The 19,958-nt window shown below is 44.3% G+C and overlaps 1 protein-coding gene and 1 long non-coding RNA gene across 2 annotated transcripts in view; one reads left to right on the forward strand and one right to left on the reverse strand.

The window, feature by feature from the left end:
- Positions 1–19,958, forward strand: part of rab35b (RAB35, member RAS oncogene family b) — a 98,782-nt gene that overhangs the window by 49,007 nt on the left and 29,817 nt on the right. The gene's annotated exons all lie outside the window — the stretch shown is intronic.
- The window catches only part of LOC138761469 (uncharacterized), a 67,509-nt gene continuing 58,211 nt past the window's right edge, over positions 10,661–19,958 (reverse strand). Inside the window, exon 3 of the long non-coding RNA XR_011356332.1 lies at positions 10,661–12,969. This is a non-coding gene — a long non-coding RNA (uncharacterized lncRNA). The remainder of the gene's footprint in view (positions 12,970–19,958) is intronic.

The following is a 19,958-nucleotide window of genomic DNA, read 5'->3' on the forward strand; positions in this document are numbered from 1 at the left end:
TTGGAGCTCCATGGTGCTGTGGAGTCCAATGTAAACCAGAGAGAATATTTAGAACAATCAAACCCTCAAGTAAAATATGGATAAATATTTGAAGTGAATAATTTTAAAGAAACAGATGGCTTAATATCTGCTTGAAAGGACCAGTAACCTGGAGCGTGTGGCAGTAGATTATTGTTAGAGTGCAGAATTTCAGAAGCAACTAATTTTCGATCTGTTAACATTGAGAATTTGATTTTGATTTGAAAACCTTGATTTTGAACAGATCCTAAAGTGGCGCTCGTGCAATTGTTGATCTGCTGAGGTGTGTCTGTGTGCATGTATATGGTACACACCCAAACGTGGTGCTGTTTCCAGCCTTCTTCTATTATCTGTGTCTGTAATATAGAACAGATGAGGTGGCGGGAGTGAATGTGAATCAGAACTTACTGTTGGGCAGCACAGTTAGCGTAGCGGTTGGCTCAATGCCTTTATAGCGCTAGCGATCAGGACTGGGATTTGAATCCTGTGCTGTCTATAAGGAATTTATACCTTCTCCCCATGTCTGTATGGGTTCTCCCCAGGGGTGTAGGTTAATTGGGCGGCACAGGCTTGTGGGCCGAAATGGCCTGTTACCATGATGTACAGGTACACAATCCTTTATCCGGAACCCTTGGGGGACAGTGTGTTCCGAATTTCAGATTTTTCTGGATTTTGGAAAGCCAGCTTTCAGGCCACCCGAATTGTGCTGCCGTATCCACCCCCATCCCCTTCCAGTTTCTCTGCTGTCTTTCCCCGCCCCCCCCCCCCCGCCCGCCCAACTCGCGCTGCCAGTCTCTCCCCCCTCGCCCGCCCGACTCGCTCTGCTGTCTCTCCCCCTCGCCCCGCCCACCCGTCTTGCGCTGCCGCTCTCAGTCTCTCGCCCGGCTATCTCGCGCTGCCGCTCTCGCTCTCTCGCCTGCCCGACTCACTCTCTCGCCCGCCCGACTCGTTCTCTCGCCCGCCTGACTCGCGCTGCTGGTCTCTCCCCCTCTCCCGCCCGACTCGCGCTGCCGGTCTCTCCCCCTCTCCCACCTGACTCGCGCTGCCAGTCTCTCCCCTCTCCCGCCCGACTCGTGCTCCCAGTCTCTTCCCACTTCCCAGATGTTGGAGCTTTCCGGATTTTAGATGTCCGGATAAAGGATTGTGTACTTACATGTCTAAATTTTATTTGATTAAAATTTAAGAAAAAGTGTCACGAAATTTGTAGTTTTGCGACATAATCACAGTGCAAACATTCATATAAATCACCTTACAAAAGATGAAAAGTTAAAGTAATGCAGTGTCTTTGGTTCATTGTTCATTCAGGAATCTGATGGCAGCGGGGAAGAAGCTGTCCTTGTGCCGCTGAGTTCTTGTCTGCAAGATCCTATACCTTTTTCCTGATTGTAGCAGAGTGGGTGGTGGGGGTCATTGAGGATAGAAACTACTTTCTTAAGATATTGCCTCTTGTAAATGTCCTAGATGGAGTGAAGTCAGGTGCCTGTGGTGTCGCAGGCCAAGTTAACAACCCACTGGAGTTTTTTCTTGACCTGAGTGTTAGTACCTCCATACCAGACAATGATGCCACCAGCAGAATGCTTTCCATAGTACACCTGCAGAAGCTTTTGAGAGTCTTCAGTAACATACCGAATCTCCTCAAATGTGGAATGGCGTGAAAGGCAATATATGGCATTCTTGGGTTGGAAATTGCTTTGGCACCTCTCAAAGCCTTTTGATTTTTCTGCCATTGGACTTGATAGTTTGTTTTGTAAAGTTAAATGATGTATAGTAAAACTTCTCATCTCCAACTGGAGTCAGAGATGAAAAAACAGACAAAGGGAGCAGTGGACATTAGAGAAACGAGAACGAGATGGTCTTCTACACGTTGTTTAAAACTTAAAAGATACATGTACCTTTCTGCCCTCGTACCTTCCAGAACAGTTCTTCTTAGAACTGGCTCATTTTGCACCTCAGCGCTGCTTTTATAGGCTCACACCCCTTGATTTCTTTGATATCTAGAAATCTGCTATTCTCCATTGGAATATACTGAATGACAGAGTTTCCACAGTTCTCGGAGATAAAGAATTTCAAAAATGTTGCATCGTTTGAGCAAAGAATTGATTTTTCCTTTTAATCCTGATTGGCTGATTCTTTGATCCATATCTGGTTCTGGATGAACACATCCATCCCAATCAAGTCCCATAAGAACGAGGGGAAGAAATTCCTTGGAAATGTTTGGAATTCTCTACCACAGAGAGCTCACCACTCAAGATTGATAGATTTTTAGATGTTAAAGGATTTGGAAAGTAGACATTGGCTTTGACCTTTGTGCATGGCTTGGGGTAACTACAGCCACTTGTTTCTATTCCTTGCATTGTGTTCATTTGCTCATTTCTCCTACCCTGACCCTGACAGCCTACACCAACAGTACTAAGTCACTGATGCGAACTCTCACCCAAGCCTCGGCGACCCACATGACTGAGCCTCCGTCACATCTCTCTCATCCTCCCCTCCCTTCCTCAGATCCTTCCTGCTCTCCTGAACCACTCCATTCTCTTTCTTTCCCCCCATCCCCCCACACCGTCCACTTCATTGACCCCCAAACTGCTGCCAGGACTTTACCATCCCTTTCGACCTTCCCATCTCAGAGATGAAATGCTCTGTGCTCAGTAGAGGCTTCACCTTCATCTACATTTGCTCACACCACAATGAGTTACACACATGCCATTGTTACAAGCCTGAAGGACTCAGAAGCCAGGAGCAACAGAAATTCACCAAGACAATGGCTACTTAAACAAAACTGGTTTTATTATATTAACACAATAATAAGATCAATTTTTAACTTATCCCTAGAAGTTATTTAACTTAACCCCTTCTAATTCTAAGTGTGTGTGTGTGTGTGTGTGTGTGTGTGTGTGTGTGTGTTTACTGTTCACTTCTCCAAGTATCAGGCAGTTTTCAGTACTGTGCACAGAGTTAAACAGTCATTACATTCAGCCAGCTCTGGTGCCTTAAGTTGTTACCAGTCAGGAAGGTGGGTGCAGAGAGATGTTCTTTGTTCCTTGGACACGCAAACTGATTTCCTTCAATCAGCAACTGAAGAGTCTTTCCGAAGAAACGAACCTTCTTTCAGGTTTACTGCAAAGATTTCTTCTTTTCCCCTATTTCAGGAGAAGCTTTACAACCAGCCACTGCAGAGATTTTGAATAGGCTGAACTCGGAACTCAAAATCCATCTTAAAATGGGGTCTTTAGCAGGCTTTTCGATTTGCAGCCTTTCACTGACTGCAGCAGCAGCTTTTATGTCTTCCCCCCACCCTCTTTTTTTTTGTTTCAATTTAAATTTTTCTCTCAGTCTTTGTTTCTGTAATGTGATGTTTGGTTGTGAAAAGTGACAAAAGTGACTTAAACTAATCTTATTCCCCCTTTTTAAGCGTATATCTTATTAACTTATTCTGTTACACCACGATACTGAATTCCTCTATCTCCGAGCCCACTTTTACTGCTGGAATTCTCCACTTCCCACTACAGACCCTTTCTCACATTTTAAACCTTCTCCCTGTTCCTGGACATCTCATTCCAGCCTTATACCTGCTCTGGTCCTTTGTATTTCCAACTGCCGTCAAGCCATCAGCCTTATCAACTTCACTCCCCTCACACATTCCAGTCTCACCCCCTCAGAACATTCTCACCTCCACTCTCTCTGTGCTAATCCCAACCTCACCATCAAGCCCACTGACAAGGGTGGTGCTGTTGTAGTCTGGTGCACTGACCTCTACCTGGCTGAAGCTAGGCAATAACTCTCCTACTTGCCCCACCAACATACCCCACCAACACTCATCAAACCTCTATAACATACTATCTCTTAACTCATCAATTCCAGTCTTATCGCTAGCACGGCCTCCAACCTCATTGTTTCCCAACTCCTCACTGCTTGGTTCTACCTCCTGCCCAATTTTATCAGCAGACCTATCATGTCTGCCTGTTCCTGCCTCTCCGAATTGGTATCCACTTCGATCTTCTCATTCCCTCCATCACTTTAACAACTTCCAGATCCCTGAACTCGATTGCCTCCTGTTTACCATGAACATCCAATCACTATACACCTCGTACCCCATACTGAAGGCCTCAAAGTCCTTTGTTTCTTTTTCAGCAATAGACTCAACCAGTTCCCCTCCACCACCACTGGCAGAACTTGTTCTCTCCTTCAATAACTTCTCCTTTGACTCGTCCCAATTTCTCCAAGTCAAATGGGTAGCCACAGGTACCTGCATGGGCTTCAGCTGTGCCTGCCATTTTGTTGGCAATGTGGAGCAGTCCATATAGCAAGCCTATACAAGCAAGGCCCCTCAACTCTTCCTCTGTTTCATTGATGATTACTTTGGTACTGCTTCATAAACCCATGATTAGCTCATCGACTTTATCCTCTTTGCTGTCATCTTGCACATTCACTCGGTCCATCTCGACCATCATTCTTCCTTTTCTCGCTCTGTCTCTATCTAGGAAGACAAACTCTCAGCAGATATCTTCAACAAACCCAACTCTGACTACACACCCTGTCCCCGGTAAGGATTCCATTCCTTTCTCTCAATTCCTCTGCCTCCGTTGCATCTGCGCCCAGGATGAGGACTTCCATGCCAGATTATCAGATATGCCCTCCAAATAATCATCAACTTGGTGCTCGCCAGCATATCCCCAATTACCCACACTTCAGACCTGGCCCACTTTGCATCCGCTATTTCTGCCACTTACTATGTGATCCCACAACTAGAACCTTCTCCTCTCTCCACCTTATGCAGGGTCCACTCCCTCCATGACTCCCTTGTCTGCACCTCCCTTCCCACTGTTTGTCCCCTTGGCACTGATGCCTGTCACTGCTGGAGGTGCTCCACGTGCCCACCCCGCCTTGAGTGCTCTTTCTCGCGCATTCGCGCTTGCTCTCTCTCGTGCTCTTGCGCTCTCTCGCCCTCTTTTTCCATCTGTCTCCTTTCACAGAGACAAAAACTAACCACCAGTGCCCCCCCCCCCCCCCCCCCCCCCCCGTTCATCCCTTTTCATCAGCCTTTTTAATTAAGGCCATTGTCTGCTTTTTCTCTACTTACTTTGAGCAAGGGTAATGCATCTTTATCTGCTGCTGAGTTCTTTCAGTATTTATTTGTTTTTTCAACAGATTTTCATGTCTTGCCTCATTTGCTCATTACTGTATTTTCGTGTATATAATGCACACATGCATATAATGCATAAAAAAATCATAAATTATGTAAAAATATTTTCTTATAACATGCTCGCACATATGCTATGCGAGTGTAGTATTCTAAATTCTGACAGAGAAAATCAATTTGCGTTTAAATTGGACATGAGACAAAGCACATACCCAGTATCTGCCACAGTTAATCTCCTACAATTAACACCCAATCAATTTCCCCCAGAGGTGTTAATGGATGATATCCTGCTACAGCACATTAACAAGCTTTGGAGAGGAATCAATTAAATAGTTTGAAGACAGGCTTCAGATTGGAGCAGGATTTTAATTCTAATGTTGTCTCAAATCAGAGGCATCTGATAGGTTAATCTCCTCCCTCAGGGATGGGACTGGGCAATTAACATTGATAAGGTGCAGTGCCTTAGCCAGAATGTCCTGTTTATAGGAATACCATGGCATTCTGATATTCCCAAGATCAAAATTTTCCACGCCCGCTATAAATTGTGCCCGTTCTTTCAACATGTAAAAATATTCTTGTACAGCACACACACGCATATAATGCATGAGGGGATGCCTGGTTTGTAAAATATGAATATAGTGTGTACATTATATATATCTATATATAGATATAGATATATATATCTATATATAGAGATATCTATATATATATATATATATTTATGTGTGTGTGTGTGTGTGTGTGTGTGTATATAGTACTCATTTATACTTTGAGCTTTTTGGTCTGTGAATATTATTTCTCCAGTCACTTTGCTAAGTACCCATTTTAAGTATCAAGAGCTTTGTTTTCAGCCATTGGTTTTTTCATCACAGAAAGCTACACCTGATTGAGGTGACTAATGACACAGACTGGTGATTGCGCTGGTACAATACCTTATAATTGTAGTTTGCATGCTTCTATAATCATTGCCTGATCACTTTGCCAATGAGCTCATTGATTCCCAAAATGTAAATTCCTTCAAGTCACCATCTCAGAGGATCTATCTATCCTTAGGAGTTTGGTATGACACCTGAAACCCTAGTAAATTTCTACAGATGTGTGGTGAAAAGTGTGCTGACTGACTGGATCATAGTCTGATATGGGGACACCAATACCCCTGAGCATAAAGCCCTGCAAAATGTAGTGGGCACAGCCCAGGACATCACAAGCAAAACCCTCCCCAATGTTGAGAACATCTACAGGGAACTCATCTGTTGGAGAACAGCATCAATCATCAGCGATCCACACCACTCAGCACATGTTGTATTCTTGCACTGCCATCAGGAAAGAGGTACAGGTACCACAAGACTTGCACCACCAGGTTTGGGAACAGTTGCAACCCCTCCACCATCAGACTCCTGAACATCAATCTCAATCAGAGACTCGTTTAAGGACTCTGACTTTGCACATTATTTATTATTGAATCTCATTTTTTTTCTGTATTGCAGTTTGTTTACATTTTCTTTGTTTACATTTCTCTCTTTTGTATACATAAGTTTTCTTGAGTACAGAACCTCGGATAAGTACAAATTCTGCCTGGCCTGCAGGTAGAAGAATCTTGGGGCTGTATGTAATGTCATGTCCGTACTCTGGTGATAAATTTGAACTTTGAGCTCCAGTTTGCTGGAAACTTGCCATCTTGAATCAGGCAGTTGCTGTACTAATATGTCCATGGTACCTAGAAAGGGGCCCCAGCTATGGGCAAATAGCACATGTTAGTTTGGCAGCAGGGGCTGGCAGCTGTGACAGAGTGCGGGAAACAGTTTCCCTTGCTGTCTACAGCAGCAAGCTTGGTGGGTGAAGGATACGTAAGGACAATGGCCAGCGAGCACAATCTTGGAACAGACCACTGCAGGGCAATCCTGCATCACTCTGGCTGTTGTGCCTCGCACTCCGGAGGCCCAGTGGCGTGGGACCCAGAGGGAGGCATTTGTCCTGGGCAACCACTCGCCTCCAAGTCCTTGCCCCGGCACATGGTGCCTAAAGCTCCATGGAAAACAGAACAAAAGTTCTGTGAGGACAGAAGAGCTACAAGGCAGTGTGTTCATCTTCACTTGCGAAGGGATGGGCCATGAGTGATGAGATGAGATGTCCCTGAGATGAGTAAGTAGGCCTTTTTATAGTGGGGGAGAAAAAGTGAATATAAAGGCAGATATTCTCCATCTTTACATCACTTCTCTTAGCTTCATAAAAGCTCCGAGGATGGATTCAGCAGGCGAACTCTGATCCGTCTGGAGGGTACACTTAGAGATCACTCCACCTCCTCCATAAAGGCAATGCCGCTGAAAGCAGCTGCAGAGGGGCAGACTGATGACATCAAGATGGTGTCGTCAGCCTGTAACCCAGGTGTGCAATTTTTAAAATCCCATATATGCCCTCAGCAGTGAAAGTTGTGCAGGAGATCTGCCTCCACCAGTGCTCTCACCTGCTCTTTGGTCGCCAGGTCAGGTAAAGGCCACTTTCCCTTGGTGCGGATGTTTGAAGGGCAGTGCTACTGCACCACTCACCCCACCTCTCACAGCTCCGGAAGACGGCTCCCAACTCTGCTCTCCATAAAGCAATGCTAGCCATCACCATAAAAAGTAAATTCAACTTTTTCCTTGAGCCGGATTTAATGTGGGATTGCATCACAAAAAGGCCTAGTGAGTGACTTCCATTGAGTTGGTGCAGCAGATCGTTACTGGTTCTGGGTTTAAAATTTGAGCAGTTCTAAATGGATCAATTCAACATTTGAGTTATCTGGGAACCTTCGAGTTTGAGGAAAATCAAATACAGGACACCACAATTAATTTAAACCTCAACATAGTTGAATTAGTACAATTTAAAGTTCTTTGATATTGATGCTTGAACCACCAGGGGACTAGAACATGTAGAAATCTGAGTTTGCTAAGTGCCTTGATCCTTAGTATTACATATGAGTGTGCCAGTAGTCCCAAGTTTTACATACAAAATTGCACATGAGTAATTCAGGCCTCTGTTTACTTGTGCCTCTTTACAACCAATGATTGTTAGATTAGCAAGCTAATCCACATTCTGAGGACCATTCCTAGAAGGGTTGCCGGTGTCTGTCCTTGGGCGTTTTTAAGGTGTAATGCTACCTTGAAGATGGCTCAACAAAAAGAAGTTAAACGAACCTTTTTATGGAGAAGGCCTACAAGGCGGATCCAGCGTTGCTTTCTCACTGAGCAATACCGGGAGCCATGTTCAGAAGCTGAAGGAGGCGGGGAAAGTGGTGCAGTAGCTCTGCCCATTGCCGTGATGTCATTCATACGCTCCAAGAAGGGAAAGCGACCACACCCAAAATGGTGACCGAGGAGCAGGTAAGAGTGCTGGCAGAGATCTGTTCAAGATGTCTTAAGGCTTAGGCAGATCTCCTGTACAACATAATTAGCTATATTATAGAATATGGGATTTTAAAAATCATGCTCCTGGGTTACAGGTTGATGATGTCATTGTGATGTCATCAGCCCACTCCTTTGCAGCCACTTTCAGTGGCATTGCCTTCATGGAGGAGGTGGAGAGAGTTGCTCCAGCTCTGATTCTCCCTCCCCTCGCCCCAAAGGCAGATCAGAATCGCCTCCTCAATTCGCCCTCGGAGCTTTAACAAGATAAGTTAAGCAATGTAAAGGTGGAGCTTTGCATTCGCTTTCCCCCCCCCCCCCGATGAAAAGGCCAACTGTCTGAATTTTTTTTTAATTTAGACATGCAGCACTGTTACAGACCAATATGTCCCTATGAGTCCGTCCCACCCAATTTACACCCCATTAACCTACAACCCATTAACCTACACCCCTGGTATGTTTTGAAGGGTGGGAGGAAATGGGAGCCCCCGGAGAAAACCCACGTAGACACAGGGAGAACATACAAACTCCTTACAGACAGCGTGGGATTCGAACCCAGGTCTGGTCCCATTGCTGGTGCTGTAAAGGCATTGCGCTAACCACTACGCCAACTGTGCCACCCCCTTCGCCAGTCTTTTGCCTAAAATCCTGTAATTGTGATGGAACAGAAAACTGAATACTCTGGGTGGTGGCCCAAAAAGAACTTGCAACTAATCCATTCACATGGTTTTTAGATTGCAGGCAAGCAATGGCACAATCAAGGAATTTTTGCCACTACCCGGGCAATCTAAAAAGGAATGTGCAGGAATTTTGAGTCAATTCCTGCACCACAATTTGTTCTAAGGACCCCTCCAACTTTTTTGGAGGAAGTTGCAGTGTAAATTGTACTGGAAAAATTTGTAGTCGGTCATTCACTCTACTGCATGACCAACCACCAGGACTGTTGCACTCAGGTACTTGCAGTTAATTTTTTCAGCAATTTCCCCCCGCCCCTTGACATTGCAGTCTAAAAAACATCAATGACACCCAACGTGGACGGTGCTACTTCTCCCATGTCGAGGAGTTAGTAAAGGTAAACAGTGCATGTTATTGTATGTACTTATCTTCATCTGCAGTGTTTTTGTATGACTATTAAAATAGAAGCCACTGAACAACATGGCCTTGCTGCACTCTGAATTCTGTATTTACCTTCCTGACTTCTTCCCATCCAATGCTAGGAATAGTTTAGTCAGTAACTACCTTGGGCAAATGGAAGCATTCTTTTATCTGTTTTCTGAGCAAACAGCAACAGTTGTTTGTCTTTGTCAAGACAATCAGAGACATTTGTTTAAATTGCAATGTAAAGAGAATATAATCAGTAAATGCCTTGATTGCGGAGGCTATTTTGAACAATAATCTTGGGAATTTTTAAATTGCAGTGTAATTAATGAATGTTTACCATGATGTCAGGTCTAAACATTTGTTTAATCTTTCTTCCACCTTATAAATTCACTTACTGGTTAATTAATCAACATTTTCTTTAATTGTGAAGATGAAGATTTTAATTTTTCAAATCAGATGGGATGGTTTCAAGTGTAATGGCCATTTTGTACAGGTACACAATCCTTTATCCTTGGGGGACAGTGTGTTCCGAATTTTGGATTTTTACGGATTTTGGAAAGCCCACCCGAATGGTGCTGTCATCTCCCCAGAACACCCCGCCTGCCCGACTCGCGCTGCTGGTCTCCTGCCCGCCCGACTCACGCTGCCGGTCTCTCCCTACTTGCCAGATTTTGGACCTTTCCGGATTTTAGATGTCCGGATAAAGGATCATGTACCTGTACCAACATAAAGAGCTGCCACCTTGCAAAAACTGAATTCTGCTATTCACCTAAGTTTGACAGCATGGAGACTGTCTGGTGGACAAAATCAGGATCTGTTGAGATGGGAACCTAAGCATTTAGTGTTGATTAGAGATAAAGCATAGAAACCTTCAGCCTAATATATCTGAGGTGGTGTGAATGGTCCACACAAAGATCAGATGAAAGGTTATGGTGGTGCACATCTCCAAACTCTGATTTACAACAGTGTTAGGTCTGCTTTGTTCATGAATGAGTGAGACAAACACCAGGCTGAGTCGAAATCAGGGTTCTTTGTTCTTTATTACCGGATTGTAACACTTGCGACTAACAAAGTTAGTCGGAGAATGCATTCTGCCGTTATCAGCAAAATGGTGATTTTTTATACCCTTGGATACATGCTTAGAACATCATCATATCATTACTTGTCCAATGACTAAAACTGTTGCTATCCTTTCCCTGCTAGCTTCCTGCCTCTCAATCCATCAATGTCTCTCTTATCTTGTAAGTACAAGGATGCATTCTGTTACTCCTTAGTACTGGGTGACTCCTTCTCCGGTCCCATCTCATGATGTTTTACCTAACAGGAGTACAAGGACACCTCCCCTTCTTGTTACTGCCCTGTACAGGGTAACTCCCTACACATTCCCATCTCATGATGTTTTACCTTACAACAGTTACATTTATCCCATCCATTTACAGTACAGGTACAACTCCCGATTATCTGAAATGGTTAGGACCGGGCCCATTTCGGATAAATGTCTTTTTTAATCGGAGAACCTGTCTTTTTTTAAAAAAACAGTCCAGTAGCAAGAGCACATCACTTGAAACAGTTTTTAAACCACAACAAACAAGGGAAGGCTTTTTAAGCATTAAAATAATGTTTAATTCTCACCAAAAAAAATGCTGGCCACTTCCGATTACTGACCCTTCCCCACCGAGGCCCCACTCGTGCCAGTAGTCCAAGGGTCCCACTCCTGCCCAGGAGCTTGAGATCCGCTGTTGCCGCCGCCAGGAGCCTGACATCCCCGGTCAGTTCAGCACCAAAATAATTTTAGATAAATGAAGATTTCAGATATCCTTTTTATCCAAAAAAAATTAAATTTCAGATAACGGAGAATTTCAGAGAATCCGATTTCAGTTAATCGGAGTTGGCCTGTATTTTGCTTAGTGAATAAAGGTGTTTTTATCTTGATGCTCAGCTGAATCCAGCAGTTTTTGTTTTCTGAATATCCTTAGCCCACCAGAAATTGGCATCATTAGCCCAGGAGAAAGGATTAGCCTGATGTGCCTATTTCCTCATTTAGTGTAGTACATGCATCTGATGTAGGTTCTGGTTCCGAGTGTAGAGATGAGTAATTTGTGCCCCTGATAACTCCATGCTTTCAGTGAAAGTCTGTATCAGTGCGAGGAATAAATAGATTGAAGGTGAGAAGGGAATTTAAAGGAGATGTGCAAAACCAATTTTTTTTAACATAGTGTGATAGGTGCTTGGAACACACTGCATGGGAATGGTGGACACACATGATGGTGACATCTGGACAAGCACATGAACCTGGAGGGTTATGGACCATGTGCAAGCAGATGGAATTAGTTCAAATTGGCATCCTGGCCAGCATCATGGGTCAAGGGACCTTTTGCTGTTCTATATTCTCTCCAAGTCGATGAACCATCATCATATAAAAAGATTTAATCCGTCCTCCTCTATTTGGCACCCAACCCTTGTCCAGACTTCCCATGCCCACTCATGGGAAAATCTACTCCTTCCCCCCAACCCCACACCTCCCCGAAATGCATCTCAAAAGGTAAACCCCAAGATGCATGTCATGAACCATCACGTGATATTTTTTGATGTTTTGTTTCAGAAAATTTCCTTATTTTCCTTTCAATCATTTCATCAGGTCAGTCATGCATTTGGCTGTAAATTATTTGTATACCCGTTTGCCATTCCTCACCCTGCTCTCACAGAACCTGTTCTGCAGTAAAGTTAGGTTTCAACTGATCCGTACCTCAAACCCAGTTGCTACTCTTGTTAACGTTGATTCTTAGCTGCATCAGTGGAAGCAGCACGCAACTTCAGAATACTGAAGCAGGGGGACTATTTCCCCCAGGAGCATCAACCTTGATAGCTTTTGCATTTTAATTAGTGAATTTAAATGGAAATTTTAGAAACCCTACAGATGCTGGAAATCTAAAATAAAAATGATGCAATACTAGGCAGGACAGGTCATGTTTAGAGAAAGGAGAGAGATCCAATGTCTCGTATTGTGTGACTTGATTAGAACTGGAAAAAGAGAAGCGCATTAAGATACAGGGAGGATGGAAGATGGGACAGGGGATGATTCTAATACAAGGTGACCATTGGGGAAAGCTGTAAACATGGTTATCTCTCAGTGACTGAATAGGAGCAGTTAGAGAATGAAATAATTGACTCTGAACTCTGGGAACAGCTCAGTTTATCCTCATGGTCACCTGGGCAGTATCCTACAGCAGCCATTCTTGGCCTTCTTTTTGTCCATGGCTCCCTTAAGGCTTGCGTGAAGCAGTCAACTTTGAAGTTTAGTCAGTTTCTTCCGTACTTCTCTCCTACCAACTACGAAAAAAGACAAAAGATGTGATTTCAGTCCATGGCCCCCTTAAATGTGCTGTTGTTCACTGGGGGTGGGGGAAGTTTCGGCCCCCTGATGAAAATGGCTGTCCTACAGCGGCAACCTTCCCACCTATCTCTCCACCCCCACCCTCACAGTAATTTCCTGATTATTTTGTTTCCTTCCTGGTTCTGTTAAAAGGTCTTTGACCTTTAATGTTAACTCTGTTCCTCTTCCCACAAATGCCTACCCAACCTGAGTATTTCCAGCATTTTGAGTGTGTATTTTGGACTGTGTACTGTGCATGCATTTATCCACGAGTTGGTGGACTAAACTGGGGGGGGGGGGGAAATGCTTTCAAGTCATGTCCAACTTTATCACTTAAAGTAACCCTGTTGTGGGTGGCCTGGGTAGAAACAGTTCATGAAGAGGGTTTTAGAGGAAGTGTCCTAGAATTGTTTTGTGATTAATTTATATTGCAGAAACAGTTCTTTGAAAATTGATTCAAATCATGACCAGCAGCATTACCAGTTTGATCATCGGGTCTATCCCACACTCTTCACAGCTGAAATATTGTGTCTCGATGCATTCTTCCCTTTGAGGCAGCCATATAATTTGCAAAAGTGAAGGACAGCAAAAGAAAAATGTGCCATGGAGTTTCTCCTCAGCCAATCAAATGAGCATGAGTTGTTGGTCCTTTTGTTTTACTTAAATTTAGGGTTAGCCCAAGGCTGTTGTAAGCCTTAGGGATGTTGTGAAGGGCTGCTTGTTGAAGGTGCTCATTATGTGCAGCTACAGGACAATCATCTGCCATCTGGTAATCAATTATTATCACTTTAGTTCTGTTTCTGAGCAGAGAACCATAGAACACTATACCAAAGAAAACAGGCCATTCGGCCCTTCTAGTCTGTGTCAACCATTGTTCCACTAGTCCCATTCTATAGCCCTCTAGACGTCTACCATTCATGTACCAATCCAATCTATTCTTAAAACTTAAGATCGAGCCCACATTCACCATATCAGATGGCAGCTCATTCCACACTCCCACCACTCTCTGAGTAAAGAACTTTCCGCTGTTGTTCCCCCTAAACCTTTCCCCTTTTCAGCTCAAAACTATGACCTTTCGTATTTATCTTCCCCAGTCCAAGTGCAAATAGCCTACTCGCATCCACTCTGTCTATACATCTCATAATCTTGTGAACCTCTCAAATCTCCCCTCATTCTTCTTTGCTCCAAGAAATAAAGTTCCAACGTGTTTAATCTTTCCCTGTAACTCAACCCTTGAAGACCCAGGAGCATCCCAGTAAATCTTCTCTGCACTCTTTCAATCCTTCCTGTAATTAGGTGACCAAAACTGCACACAATACTCCAAATTTTACCTCACCAATTATTTAAACAACTTCAGCAAAACATCCCAACTCCTTTCCTCAATACTTCTATTTGTAAAGGCAAAGATGCCAAAAACTTTCTTTATAAACCTGTCCACCTGTGATGCCACCTTCAAGGAATTATGTATCTGTATTCCCAGATCTCTTTGCTCCTCCGTGCCCTACCACTTATTGTGTATGCCCTACCTTAGTTTGCCCTTCCAAAATGCCATTAAATTCCACCTGCCATTTTTTGGCCCATTCTCCCAGTTGTTCCAGATCCCTCTGCAAGCTTTGAAAACCTTCCTCACTGTCCACAACGCCTCCTATCTTTGTGTCATCAGCAAACTTGTTGATCCAACTTACCATTATTATCATCCAGATCATGGACATAGACAAACAACAACACTGGTTCCAACACAGTCAATAGCCCTTTTTCCGCTGGCATCCCAGTTCATTGGTCGTGCAGTGTCCCAGGATAGGAAACTGTTTGTGCAGTTTCCACTGGGCCATCTTTAACCGGGACACTGACCACACTCATCCCCTGGGATCGGAGAGTCCACCTCCAAATGGAACAGATGGAAGTTGCCCTTTTCCCACTAGTTTTATCAGCACACTGGCATCAGTAGGGGTAGAGATTTGACGTCAGCATGCTGATTGTTTTCCTTTTCCACTGGATCCTTAACTAGTTAATTCCTGGGACAAGGTGCCAGTGGAAAAAGGGCTAAAGCTGCCACCAGTCCAACACAACACTTGTGCCCAGTGTAAAATGGATGTGGATTAACATTTTCATAGAAAACTGAGGAGGACAGAAGAACAGCAGCAACTAAATCTGTTTGCTTTTTTGGGCCATAATTCGGATGGGCATAAATTTACAGGTAAATCCACTGTGTGGAAGTAGTCAATTGATTGTTGACGAGTCTTAAATTGGTAGCAAGATTATTTGGCCAGCCAGATTTTGACGTGAATTTTCACAGAACTTTGCAAATGATCGAGTCAAAGACCAGGGTTATATCAACAATGGTTGTACACAGCACAGTGGATGATATTCTGGTCACTCTTTATGGATCTGCCTGGCTGCCCTTTGGTCCGAAGACCAACTGGGATTCCAGGCTGAGCTGGAGTGTTTCCTCACAGTGTGCAAGGCATCAATGTCTTATAAGTTGTCACGGTGGTGACGTTGGCATTGTAAGTTAGCCATGAGTTGTTCTGAAGGCAATGTTTTAAGGAGCTATAAATGGTGCTCATTTATCAGTGTTTCTTTCCTACTTCTTAGCATTTCAGCATGTCTGCCACATGGTAAATCCTATCTGTTTAATGCATTTCCATCTCACAATCGATTTGCTCTCTCTTGTGCTCCCTCCAGACTTGGGTTTCACCATATTTTGTGACATTCTGGGTTCACTTTTGTTTTGCGTTGCTGGGCAGGTTTAAGACTATATCTGCTGGTTAAGAGGATGTAGAAGACAGCACCCCCAGGTCTTGGGAGGAATTGAACTAATTGATGAGTATTTACTTATCCTGTTCTTTCCAGAACCGGTGGTATGCGGCTCACACCTCCCTCTCTGGTTGTTGCCAGCGCAACATGAAAGCAGCTTGGGGATTGCTGCCAGTGGTACTGGCCTTGCGTCATTCATGTTGAATCAACCAGTACTAATGTAGAATTATTTACATGTCAGCAACAGTAATGAATATGGGTGTGTATCCATTATAGTTAATGGTTTCATATTGCTGCCCAGGGCCAAAACAATTAGGGGGGGAACATCACAAAAACTATAATAGGTAGGTTTTCTTTTGGGAGGGGTAAAAAGCTTCCTTACAGATTCTATTTATTGGCGTGCATTTATTTTTTTGCTTCAAACTTTGTCTCACCTCCCATGGATAGTTCAGGCAAAGGCAGCTGGGTTTCTTATTCCTTTAAATGCATAAGATTTCATCTCTACTTAAAGTGGACTTTGCCATTTTGACAGAGGGCATCAAGTCACCAGAATGATGTCCTCATCCGTTCAATTATATGTTGAATCACTAGCATTATAATGGTAGTGACTCAGAAACTTTGGGCTTTGCCACATAAACCCAGCCTACTTTACAGTGGTGAAGTACTGTTTATATATTAAAAAATTATCTCAGAAGAATATAACAACCAGCACAGAAGCATCACTATTGTGCATCAGCCCCTTCAGAAGTCTCTGAGCCTCATCATGAGTTCCTTCGCTTCTGACAATAAAATTAGTCCTGCAGTGTAAGGAACAGCTGTCAGTTAGAATACACCCAGGATCTAGAGGTGGGACCTTTGTTGCCATAACCTGATTTGCATAGAAAACCCTTGCATTGCACTAGGAGCTAATTTTGCATGGATGATGTCCATTCTTCCTTGGGAATGATTGTGTTTTGGTTGAATTACTGGGCTAGTTAATATGAGGCCTGGACTAATAATGCGGTGTCGCACAAGTGAACATACCAATGAAATACTAAGGGAATTTAAATTCACTGAAATGAATAACTTGTAGTTTCATGGAGACTATTAATAACCATGACTCATGCAGCCATAGATTGTACAAACCATCTGATTGGGTTATTAATAATCCCAGCCAATGACACTAACTCCTCCAGTAAACCTGTGCCCATGTCTTGCTCGATCAATAGGACATTACAGCACAGAAACAGCCCCCTTTGGTCCATCTAGTCTGTGCCGAACCATTTTTCTGCATAAACCCACTAACCTGCACTAAGTCCATAGCCCTCCATACCTTTCCCGTCCATGTACCAGTCCAAATTCGCACTTTAGCTGGCAGCTTGTTCCACACTCCCACCACTCTCTGTGTGGAGAAGTTCCCCCTCATGTTCCCCTAAACGTTTTCCCCTTTCACTCTTAATCCATGTCCTCCAGTTTGTATCTCCCCTGCCCTTAGTTGAAAATGCCTAATACATTTACTCTGTCTATCCCCTCATAATTTTAAATGCCTCTATCAGATCTCCCTCATTCTTCTACTCTCGAGGGAATAGTCCTAACTTGTTTAACCTTTTTCCTGTAACTCAGTTCCTCAAGTCCAGGCAACATCCTAGTAGTAAATCTTCTCTGCACTCTTTCTGTCTTAGTGATATCTTTCCTGTCGTTAGGTGACCAGACTGCACACAATACTCCAAATATGGCCTCACCAATATCTTATACAACTTTACCATAGCATCCCAACTCTATACTTTGATTTATGAAGGCCAATATGCCAAAAGCTTACTTTACTCCCCTATCCACCTGTGACACCATTTTCTGTATTCCCAGATGCCTCTGTTCTAGAACCCTCCTCAGTGCCCTACATTTACCCTTTCTCAGTTTGTCCTTCCAAAATGCAACACCTCACACTTGTCTGCATTAAATTCTATCTGCCATTTTTCCATCTGGTCAAGATCCCTTTGAGAGCTCTGAAAACCTCCTTTGCTGTCCACAACGCCTCCAATCTTAATGTCAACTGCAAAGTTGTTGATCCAATTAATGGTCCCAACACAATCAATGTTGCCACCAGTCCAACACAATGCTAGTGCCCAGTGCATCTCCTCCTCTTTAATCTGTATAGGTTCCATGACCTCACTGCTTGTTTTCCGTACTTCCCACAACTCTGTGCCAGTTTGCTGAGTGAATACTGTTGGGGAAAAAAAAAACATTTAAGATCTCCCCCATCTCTTTTGGCTCCATACATAGCCAACCACTCTAATCTTTGAGGCGACCAATTTTGTCCCTTACTATCTTTTTGCTCTTAATATACCTGTGGAAACTCGCTTCTTTGCCAGCAGCTCCTGGATTTCCTGGCTGTTTTCGTCAAACCAGTCCTTGTTTTTCCTGGAGGAGAAGCCCAGTACCTCTTCAGTGGATTGCAGTATGGTAGCCTTCAACTGATCCCAGAGGGTTTCAGGGGACGGGTCCGTGAGGCAAAGAAGCGAGCTGCCCACCAGGCTCACCTTACAAAGCCGTCCTGTCCAGAGAAGAAACAAGCCTTCCGTCGCGCATGCAGCCATCTTCAGCGCAAACTCCGGGAGATCCAAAATGAGTGGTGGACTAGCCTCGCCAAACGAACACAGCTCAGCGCGGACATTGGCGACTTCAGGGGTTTCTACGAGGCTCTAAAGGCTGTGTACGGCCCCTCACCCCAAGTCCAAAGCCCGCTGCGCAGCTCAGACGGCAAAGTCCCCCTCAGCGACAAGATCTCCATCCTCAACCGATGGTCAGAACACTTCCAATCTCTTTTCAGTACCAACCGCTCAGTCCAAGATTCCGCCCTGCTCCAGCTCCCTCAACAGCCCCTAAGGCTAGAGCTGGATGAGGTTCCCACCCTGGATGAGACATATAAGGCAATCGAACAACTGAAAAGTGGCAAAGCAGCAGGTATGGATGGAATCCCCCCAGAAGTCTGGAAGGCTGGCGGCAAAACTCTGCATGCCAAACTGCATGAGTTTTTCAAGCTTTGTTGGGACCAAGGTAAACTGCCTCAGGATCTTCGTGATGCCACCATCATCACCCTGTACAAAAACAAAGGCGAGAAATCAGACTGCTCAAACTACAGGGGAATCACGTTGCTCTCCATTGCAGGCAAAATCTTCGCTAGGATTCTACTAAATAGAATAATACCTAGTGTCGCTGAGAATATTCTCCCAGAATCACAGTGCGGCTTTCGCGCAAACAGAGGAACCACTGACATGGTCTTTGCCCTCAGACAGCTCCAAGAAAAGTGCAGAGAACAAAACAAAGGACTCTACATCACCTTTGTTGACCTCACCAAAGCCTTCGACACCGTGAGCAGGAAAGGGCTTTGGCAAATACTAGAGCGCATCGGATGTCCCCCAAAGTTCCTCAACATGATTATCCAACTGCACGAAAACCAACAAGGTCGGGTCAGATACAGCAATGAGCTCTCTGAACCCTTCTCCATTAACAATGGCGTGAAGCAAGGCTGTGTTCTCGCACCAACCCTCTTTTCAATCTTCTTCAGCATGATGCTGAACCAAGCCATGAAAGACCCCAACAATGAAGACGCTGTTTACATCCGGTACCGCACGGATGGCAGTCTCTTCAATCTGAGGCGCCTGCAAGCTCACACCAAGACACAAGAGAAACTTGTCCGTGAACTACTCTTTGCAGATGATGCCGCTTTAGTTGCCCATTCAGAGCCAGCTCTTCAGCGCTTGACGTCCTGCTTTGCGGAAACTGCCAAAATGTTTGGCCTGGAAGTCAGCCTGAAGAAAACTGAGGTCCTCCATCAGCCAGCTCCCCACCATGACTACCAGCCCCCCCACATCTCCATCGGGCACACAAAACTCAAAACGGTCAACCAGTTTACCTATCTCGGCTGCACCATTTCATCAGATGCAAGGATCGACAATGAGATAGACAACAGACTCGCCAAGGCAAATAGCGCCTTTGGAAGACTACACAAAAGAGTCTGGAAAAACAACCAACTGAAAAACCTCACAAAGATAAGCGTATACAGAGCCGTTGTCATACCCACACTCCTGTTCGGCTCCGAATCATGGGTCCTCTACCGGCACCACCTACGGCTCCTAGAACGCTTCCACCAGCGTTGTCTCCGCTCCATCCTCAACATCCATTGGAGCGCTCACACCCCTAACGTCGAGGT

This window comes from Narcine bancroftii, chromosome 4, assembly GCF_036971445.1.
Source record: "Narcine bancroftii isolate sNarBan1 chromosome 4, sNarBan1.hap1, whole genome shotgun sequence".
Classification (NCBI taxonomy): Eukaryota; Metazoa; Chordata; class Chondrichthyes; order Torpediniformes; family Narcinidae; genus Narcine; species Narcine bancroftii.